Source organism: Rhinolophus sinicus, chromosome 1 (genome assembly GCF_057876585.1).
Source record: "Rhinolophus sinicus isolate RSI-liver-muscle chromosome 1, RSI-T2T, whole genome shotgun sequence".
NCBI lineage: Eukaryota > Metazoa > Chordata > Mammalia > Chiroptera > Rhinolophidae > Rhinolophus > Rhinolophus sinicus.
The window spans coordinates 72,984,806-72,994,000 of record NC_142501.1 but is presented as its reverse complement, the minus strand read 5'-3'; the positions used below and the strand labels follow the sequence as shown (position 1 = coordinate 72,994,000).

At 38.5% G+C, this 9,195-nt stretch overlaps 1 long non-coding RNA gene across 1 annotated transcript; it reads right to left on the bottom strand.

Annotated features, from left to right (window-relative positions):
- Positions 1-8,383, bottom strand: LOC109460037 (uncharacterized). The gene is made up of 3 exons (XR_012491695.2): positions 8,247-8,383; positions 5,110-5,235; positions 1-3,919 (listed from the first exon to the last, which is right to left on the bottom strand). It is a non-coding gene; the product is annotated as an uncharacterized LOC109460037 (long non-coding RNA).
- Positions 8,384-9,195: the final 812 nt, after the last annotated feature.

The following is a 9,195-nucleotide window of genomic DNA, read 5'->3' as shown; positions in this document are numbered from 1 at the left end:
GCCTAATAACCTCTGAAATTGCAAAGTTACATTGTCAGTGTTATTTCAAGACTTCTGGAGTATGACGTGAAAAATATGTGTGATTTCTGTTGTTGATAAAATCATGGGGACTGCTGTTGAGATGACTGTGGTTTGTTGCCTCCATTCATAATTGAAGGATATCTAAATTTAGTTAGAGATAAGTGATAATTAAGATGTCATTTTCCCCATCTAAGTTCACAGACCCCTGAAATCTCCGCTTCGATATCTTTAGCCCACGCCTTCCCCTCACCCACCCTGTGTAAGGACTATGAGGGCCCTAGAACCGACTCATTCTGTGCTATTCAAAAGGGCAGAAGTAGGCTCAGTGGGTTCATAAACAGATTTTAGTTCATCACAATGAAGAACCTAATAATTAAAAACCCTCAAACGTAATAGACCACATAGGGAAGTAATAAGTTTTTCACACTAAAGAGGTTAAATGTGATTAAGGATTTCTGTGTTGGAAATGAAATTGGGGTTGCATTTACGTACAATATAACATGAACAATGTTTTTTAGAGATATGCAAGGCCTACTAGCATTTGTCAGGCTCAGTACAAAGTGCTTTATATTTATCAACTTATCAATTGTAACAGAATCCTGGGATGTAGGCATTATCTCCTGAATATTAGCTCAGTTATTTTAACATATCTTGACCAGGCCAAACATCTAAGAGATAGAATTCAAATCAAGGTCTTTTGGGCCCCAAAGTTTAGTACTTTAAAATCTGTAAAATAGAGTTAACAATACCTATTTATAGGGTTGTTATGAAGACTTCAAAAAATAATATATGCCAAGTGAATATGTCAAATTGTCAAGGATAATAATATTCTAAGTGCTTTACATGTATTAACTCATTTCATCTTCACAGCAACTCTGTGAGGTAAATGATAGTATCATCCCCATTTCACTGATGAGAACACAGAGATGTTATGATATTCAATAGCTTGCCAAAAGTTGTACACCTACCAATTCGATTTGAACCCACATGGTCTGACCCCAGAGTCCATGCTGGTAACCACTGTTCCATGCTGCACCCAGACATAATACTAGCAATTTGTTTTGTGTATATACAAGATTTCTCTCCCCAAGGCACTTATAGTCGTTCAAGGGTAAAAAAATGGAACTGCCTGGTTAGTAAAACTAGGGTCATTTGGGGCACATATATCCAAACAAGACCCACGGTTTTTTCATCACTGCATGGCCCATAAATGTTCTGCATTGAAGATCTCTGATTATCATCCAATCTATATTTATGTCACATGCTAATATCTAAGCCAGGAAGAGAGAGAGTTTTTCATTTCTTGATTCTTATTCCTTCATTCTGTCAGGGCTGTTGGATGAGTCAAAAACAAATGACCCTGAGCCAAAGCAAAAAAAAAAACAAAAAAAACAAACAAACAAACAAAAAAGGGTAGGTCTCCTCCTCACTGACTCTGTCTTTGAGGGAAATCAGCGACAATATGTCAGCTTTACCTAAATCCCTCTGCAAAACAAAAAGCAATAATTTCAAAGAATCTTACAATTTAATTGGTAGATTTCTCCCCCTTTGCCCTCCTGCCATATCTCTCCATCCCCTCACCTCCATCTGAGGGGCAAGGCAATTTCAAAATCATAAAATAATGGGAAAAGACTTTTCAGTATCCATCCCTGTCAGTTTTACTCAGAACCAACTTGTTCTACCTCTGTTGCCTGTTTATTTTAATCATTCATGTCACATTTTTTAATCTGAGAATTTTTCCTTATGGTTGGTCACTGACAATATGCTGCAAGGAAAAAAACAAGAACCACCCACTCTCAGGGAAGCTCTGTAAACCGCGGCTTTGATTATTGCTAAGTGAGTTTCTGTTCCACAGTGGAATCCAGGGTGGTGATTCACGAGTTGAGATTGATGGCTTGCTATGTTCAAAAGAGACAAGCAAAATCCGTATTTCTGTAATTTCTCTGAAGAAGTCATCTGAGTCACTCACATGTCTCTCTTGGTATTTCAAAAGCTAGAGTTTTGAGTAATCATGTGACCATCCTCACAAATGGGGATAGACTAAAAGACATAATGAGTTAGAGTTGGCCAAGCATTTATTGAGCCCGCGATTTGTAAGCCAGCGTGTTAAAATTCACATGCATTCTTTCATTTGATCCTTACAAAAACTCTATGAGGTATTAATATCTATGATCCCCGTTTTATATGAATGAACAAACTAAACAAAGTGATAGAGCAATTTACCAAAGGGCTGTCCCTTGGGAAGTGATAGAACTGGAATTCAGTCCATGTCCGTCAGATTCCAGAGTTCAAGTTCTTAACTCTCTATTTTCAATTATCAGGGACCTTTCTCAATACCCCAGGCAGGCAATACCCACTGGCAAATACTGCTGAAATACCTGGTTTATAACTATGTATTGAAGTCCTCTGTCCACCTATAAAAAAATGCATCTCCAGCTACTTTTCCTGATGTTCCCTGTGCCTTGAAATCCTTTCAGAGTTCTGTTAATATTTACCGAGCACCCTCCATGTGCTGGTTAGTGCAGAAGAGGCTATTTTTAGCAAGAAGAAAAGTCTTTTCTGGGAGTCAGCTTCATAAATGCAGCCTCGTCTGCCACCCTTCGGTGGGATCCAGCTGAAACTAGCTGAAGTTGCTGGGGCAATGAGCTGACTGGGGGCTCTGTTTGGTGACACTTAAGACACACCCTACAGTGTCCAGCTCTAGGATCTCCTAAGAGGAGGAAAATCACAAGGCCAATCACTGCGGAGGTGAGGGGGTCAGGGATTTGAACCCCACTAACCAAATTCAGATTGCTCACTGTTCTAGAAATGTGGCATTCACCTGTGCCCAATATTCTCCTTAAGGACTCTCCTATAAACAACTTTTAGTGTCTTCAGCTGTTTCTTGACCATCTGGTAAGGTCTTCACAATTCAAAAATAACCCTTTATGGAGCTGCCAAAACTTACTCAGGTAATTTTTGTTAACTCAAGTCAAGCACTTTCTCCTTTTTATGTAAGCTGAATGTGGCTGCTTTGCTAATGAAGTGTTTCATCAGTAAACACTGGGCCCTACGGAATAATTCTACAGGCAGTGCCCAAGTCCAGAAACTTTATAGGACGTTTGGTAGTAATTATTGTAGTGAGAAGCATTTCATGGGAACTTATTATCTTCTGTAAAAGAAATATAGACTCTAAATGCTGGAATCTGCTAGAAGAAAGGGGAAATCTTAGTTTGGCTGTGTTGCAGGATTTTCATGTTTTTATATTTCACTGTATCACGTTGACTTCAGTTTGCAAAGCATCAGAAGTCTTTAGATAAACACAGTTAAGACGGTAACTTTCTGTGAGCCAGAAGACCATTTTAGTATTTGTTCTGATTTGTTTTTTCATTTCTCACCTGTAAAAAAACAACAACACAAAAACAAAACAAACAAACAAAAAAACTGTAAAAGATATTTTTGAAAACAGAAAGTACTAGTGGCTGATTGTGGGGACAGAGTCCCAGAGAGCAGTTTCCAGACTCTCGGCCTCACGTGGAAAGGTGCTGGCTCGATTATTAGATGGCCGTCAGCTGTAATCAGGTGGCCATCCACTGTGGCTGGGTAGCCATCAGCTGTTACCAGTTAGCCGTTAGGCACTCCTATAACTGCTATGGCTACGCTGAGGTGTTGGTTGGTTGGCAGAGCAGTGGACGGCAGATTGCGGATCGTGTCGACCCTACTTCCTATGTCTCGCCTGGCCGCCAATAACAGCTTCCAAAAATCCATTCTGAGAGAACAGTTGCAGATGGAATCAAGGATTTCTCTAACCAACGCACTGATCACGGCGATGTCAGAAGAGGCAGGATCCCAGCAGCTCATGTTCCTGAGGTTTCTGTCTATTATAAACTCCGATCTGTTGGCCATCTTGCATAGTAATCTGAAGAACATTTTAGGCATGGAGTTAAAAAAAAAAACTTGGATCAGGTCTTTGCTCTGACCCTTATCTACTTGCTGATTCTAGAACATTATTTTTTTGGGTCTGTTATTTAACCTTCTCATCTGCAGCATAAAATGCTCTTTAATATCATGGACTTTGGAGCCAGACTGTATTGATTCCCAACGCTACTATTTACTAGATAATTGAACTTAGGTAAGTTCCTAACCTCTGTGCCCCACTTTTTTCATCTGTGAAATGGGGAGAGTAAGTTCCTACAATATGGAGTTGTATGAATTATTTGTAAAGCAGGCTTGTCAGGGCTTGGCACTCAGCAAGCAGTATCTTACACTGTATTAAATGAATCTGCACATTGAGGATAATATACCCCTTTTCACCAAAGTAATGGAAGGATCCCATGGGATGGCACATATGAAAGTACTCCATAAACTACAACACCCTATGCAAATAGCATGTCATTATTAATGAGATAGTTGGGAATAATATCAACAATCTTACAACTGCATGGAATAAAATCTTCCACCTGTTACAAATCATATGTATGAATTGTAATGGACTTAGCAGACTGAAGAAAATTGAAATTGAGGTCTGCATAGGTCAGACAGCAACCAGTCCAGGCTGGAGCAGGAGGCAGGAGCAATGTCACCAAAGAAAAAGGAGACTGATAGGTTGTCAGATGTATTTGATCATGTCAGAGGGGTTTTACAAACAGAAGTTGTGGCGGGAAGGAAATGTAATATAATATGTCTATGGAGCAGATAAGATTTATGTTTATGGCCATAATAATGTAATGATCTAATGTCATTGCGAATAAATACTAATTTAATCTAAGACAGGTTATAAAACTATATTTGGGGCTTGGGAATTGGAAAAGCTGTATCTGTGAGTGGGAAGGAGAGGGTGGTGAGATAGGATTCAATTCTCATCTTTCATAATAGGAGTTTGTTCAGGATCGAGAGATGGATGTAAGAGTCAGACACATGAAGATCATAATATCAACTTCCCTACTGACAGACAATATTTGGGTCCAGGAAGATTTGCGAGGAAATGACCCTAGGGAGTAGAGTGAGGATGTGTGGAAGAGGGGGGGGGGGGAGAAAAGCCAGTAAAGGATGTTTGAGTCAATGAGCTCATTCCCTTGGAGACCTTCTGAGAAACCATATGGAACCCACCTTAGAACTGTCTCACCAGAGAATGGGGATCGTCCCACTAGTTGAAGAGGGTGTTGACTCTTCCGCGCTTCTGCTCTGATTCCAAGGGTACAACTAAGAGCTCCTGTGGGGCCAGAGAAATCCCTCCTGTGAAGAAGCAAACAGATGCAGGGACTGTCAGATGGATGGGAGCTGTCATTACAACCCCAGGCAGGTGAGCTTAGAGGTGGCTGTGGGTATGGAGTGGGGCGTTAGCAGCTTCTGTCAAACAGAAGCTGAACTGAAGCATGGGGGATGAGCTTTGTAATATTTCAGCTATGATTTTGGCAGACTTAGCAGCTCCATCACTGGCATCGTGGGCAGGGCAGACTCTGCCCCAATTTACTCATGGGATGGAAGAGCAGAGCAGAAGGCACCTTACTTCAGGCAGGTGCTTCCAAGAGAAAAAAGAAGTGGCTGAGGCCGGCCTTCTTGATAGCCAGGTAAGTCTCTCCTCCCTGGAAGAAGGATGAGGGGAGAGAGCAGATGGTGTTGGGGTGAACCAACATCTTCTGCGAGGAAATGCAGAGCCCCAACAGAAATCAGCATATAAAAGCTAATACTGAAATTTAAAAAAAAAGAAAACAGAAAATAGTGGTGCTCACATGTTATTTCAGAATATCAAGGTTTATACCCCCAAATAGCTTAAGCATTTCAAAAGAAGTTATCCGTTGGGGAATGGGAATCAGGACAAGGAGCAATAGACGAGGGACTGCTCTTTTTCACTGAAAGCTTAGTCAGACTTTATTTTAATCTACATACGTGTATTATTTTAATAAAAATTTAAACATTACACTTGAAAAAAACCTATATAGCAGACCAACCTTAAGGGGGAAAGTTTTTTTAAACCCGTATGACAGAATAATCCTAATTTTACGAACAAATTCTACATAAACAGTTGTTACATTTATAATCAGGAAAATACACACGCATACTAAAAATACTTTGAAAGAATAAATAAAGCAGAGATGAGTTAGATTGTCTGGAATATGTTCTAATATGTTTCTTCTATGTATTAGGCACTTAGTAAGTACTTGTTATTATTTTAATAATTAAGCAAGAAGCAACATTGAAAATAAATTTAAGAACACAAGTAGATATACTATGCTAGTTCAAACACCCTTGCTTGATTGAAATGTCTGGGGTCCATTGGAATGTAAATAATACTAGTGAGGTACCAACTTGAAATGAAAGAAATACTGTTGGAGTTAAAAATAAAAAAATAAATAAAAAAACTAGATTGGAATTCTGGCTGTGCCGCCCACTAATTCTGACATTGGCTAAATTCTTCAACATCACTGAGCATGGTTTCCCTCTGTCCGAAGGATAATGGCACTGGCCTCACAGGATTAGTGTCAAGAAAGTGAAACGTATGAAAGCACTGTAAATACTACATAAACATAGTAGGTATAGATCTAAAACGCTTCTTTAAGTATTAGATTTTTAAAGCCAAAAAGCTAATTATAGATAGTCTATTAAAAGAAAAGTTAGAAGGGAACATTCAAAAATTAAAATTTCATTATAAAACACATTTTAACTTAAGGTGTATTGGAAGATAAATATAACCATCACTGGACGCTAGCTAGTACCTTGGCACACTTATAGTATTATGTTTTTCACCTTACAATTTTTGTATCTGATTACAAAAGTCACACGTGCCAATTACAATATACTCAAATATGCTTTCCAAAAACTAACTTTTAATGGCCACAAAACATTCCATTAAGCAGCTGTGCAGTAATGTAACATACCGTTTCCCTGAAAATAAGACCTATCCGGACCATCAGCTCTAATGCGTCTTTTGGAGTAAAAATTAATACAAGACCCGGTCTTATTTTAATATAATATAATATCACATAAAACCAGGTCTCATATTAATTATTGCTGCAAAAGACACATTAGAGCTGATAGTCCAGCTAGGTCTTATTTTCAGGGAAACACAATATATTGTTAAGATAGGTTGTTCCGAACTTTTCAGTATTATAACTAACCTGGGTTCAATATGCTACTACGTAAATTGTTATACCCTGAGTCATAATAGCCTATTTACTCACCTGTTTCCCCCACTGGACAATAAGCTCTGTGACGGACTATTCTTTTTTCTTTTTGCCATTGTTACTTACTGTCTGGTAGTGTTTTGCTTGGCACATAGTATCTAAATATATGAATGTGCTGTGTGAATGAACAAAGGAATGAATTAATGAATACTAGGATTTCCCCACAGAATTCAAGGGTATTGCAGGGGAGCCTAACAAAATGAAATAAACTTTATGAAAGCGCTCTGTGTGTGTTTAAACTTTATCTTTCAATCAGCATTATTTTTACTGCTTTTACTGTTACCATAAACCCAAGCAGTAAGAAAGAGACGTTTGAGAGGCAGGTGTGGGCATCAATGGGGCATAGCATAGGATAGAGGGATGCAGCACAGCTCTTTCTCTCCTAGACCCCAGCAAACAAGCTCTATTGAGAGCCCTTTGTCTGCCTTGGCAAGGACAAAGCTTTCATCTTAATAGAATCCTCTGCTGGCAGTGCAGTAAATAGCTGTTTCAAAGCAGGAAGGAAAAAGAAAAAAGGAATGGCTGTGGGGGATGGGAAATTATGGGAGGAAAACATGTTTCTCAATTTCTACTTAAAGTATGAGCTAGAAATATACAAAGGGAATATGTGAAAAGAAATGCAGAATGCAGCGTTGAGCACCTCTGTATACCCAGGTTCTATGCTTGTGGCCAACAAAAAGTTGTTTGCTAAACTCTGCGTGTAGTATGCTATTCCTGTACAACACAGTAGAACCACCAAGGAGGTTAGAAAGCCTTGGAAGCAGTGTTTATATTACAGGAGGAGTGCTCTATTAGGGTAATTTCTGATTTGAAAATGGCACAAAGGAAACTTTGGGTGATGTAAATATTGCATATCTTGTTTGCAATGGGGATGTATACAGTTGTCGTAATTCTGTGAACTGAACGCTTAAGATCTCTGTGCATTTTATTGAATGCAAATTATATTTCAATTTAAAAAGTTATTAAGGAGCAGAGTATTTTTATGATTGCAAAAATAACAGACACTCATTCTAGAAAGTTTAGAAAATACAGATAAGCACAAAAAAAGGAAATAAAAATTACCTGACTTTTATGGCCCAGATATAATCACCCTTAATATTTCGGTCATTGTTTTCTGGGTTTCCATTATCCCACTATTCCAGTTATGAGGCTACCCAAGAAAGCGATAGTTATCATGATATGGACATATTCAACTAGCGATTTGATGGCTTATAAAAACAGTCTCCACCCAAACATCCTACAGCTGAACGCCAGCTTCCATCCCCACCCATCCTGTGCCAGTGCCTGGCAGGCAGCTGTTTCCCTAATGTTGGATGTAAACATTCACACATATAAGAGTTGACTCTAAAGTGGACTGTGAATTTTTTAAAAACAAGATATCTTTCATAAAGTCAGTAAAGATAATGTTGGAAAACTGTTGAGTCACGTAAAAGCCATGGAAAAGCAAACGTTAGACATGATGTGCATATACTAACAGAAAATAAACAGGGACGATGAGAAGCACTTCAAAAGACAGTGATCTGATTATCAAAGATTAAAAGAAGGCCTTTGGAAAATAACAAAGCCCTCAAATTATTTTTGTTCCAAAAGTCAAACATAAAGTGGTGAAGACTGTTACACTATCATATGATTTCGTCCAAACAGGAAAAGCCAAAATATCAGCATTTTAAAAGTTAATTCCCAATCAAACATTTTAAAAACTATTTCCTATCACACAGCTTCTCAGACCTTAGTGTGCATGGAAATCTTGTTAAAATGCTGAGTATGATACAACTAGGTTGGAGGAGGGTCTCTACATGCTGCATTTCTGACAAGCTCCCCAATATGCTGATGTGGTTCGGGACCTGACTTTGAATAACAATACTGTAAAACTCGTTTAAGTGCAGGCACTTTAAATGTCCTTTGTCCAATACTAATTATCTTTAAGTATTGAGAAATGTCTCTCTATCCTTTCAGCTATTTCTAATTTAACTGTTCTAGACATAAGCAGCACGTGGTTCTCAAATTATAA